Source organism: Eulemur rufifrons, chromosome 28 (assembly GCF_041146395.1).
Source record: "Eulemur rufifrons isolate Redbay chromosome 28, OSU_ERuf_1, whole genome shotgun sequence".
In the NCBI taxonomy this organism is placed as follows: domain Eukaryota; kingdom Metazoa; phylum Chordata; class Mammalia; order Primates; family Lemuridae; genus Eulemur; species Eulemur rufifrons.
This window is the reverse complement of record NC_091010.1, coordinates 5585097-5585666: the sequence shown is the minus strand read 5'-3', so window position 1 is coordinate 5585666 and position 570 is coordinate 5585097.

The following is a 570-nucleotide window of genomic DNA, read 5'->3' as shown; positions in this document are numbered from 1 at the left end:
ACGGGCACCGTTTCCACCTGTCCTGGGCATTCCTGTTCGGCAGGTGTCCTGACACGACTCTCTGAGCCACAGTCCCAGAGGGCCACTGTCAAGGGCAAACGCAGTGGCCTCCTGCCCATCGGGAGGGTCCCTGTGCCCGGCTCACCTGGACCCTGCGTGGACACCACATCAGCGGCACCTGGTTGCAGCTGGGCTGAGCGAGGCCGCACAAGGCACCCAGATTGTCCTGAAAAGCAACGTGGCCATGAGGAAGCAAGACGGCCTGGACGCTGCCCCAGAGGCGGCAGGACCCACTCCCCACAGCTCTGTCCCCGGGAAGGCAAAGCTCCAGGCTCCCCTGGGGAGGGGCCCTGGGGGCCTGGTGTGCTGAGGGGTGGTCACCGAGGGTCACAGGGAGGTTTGCAATCTGGCACAAAACAGTGTTTTTGGTGTAGGAGGAGGAGAAGCCAGGGGCAGGTCTAGAGGAAAAGTCCAAAGTTTGGAGGGACAGGTGGTGGCCCAGCAGAGGTCCTGGAGGGGAATGTGGGCACAGGCCCTGGCAGGAACTCGGGCAGGGGAAAGAGGCTGCTT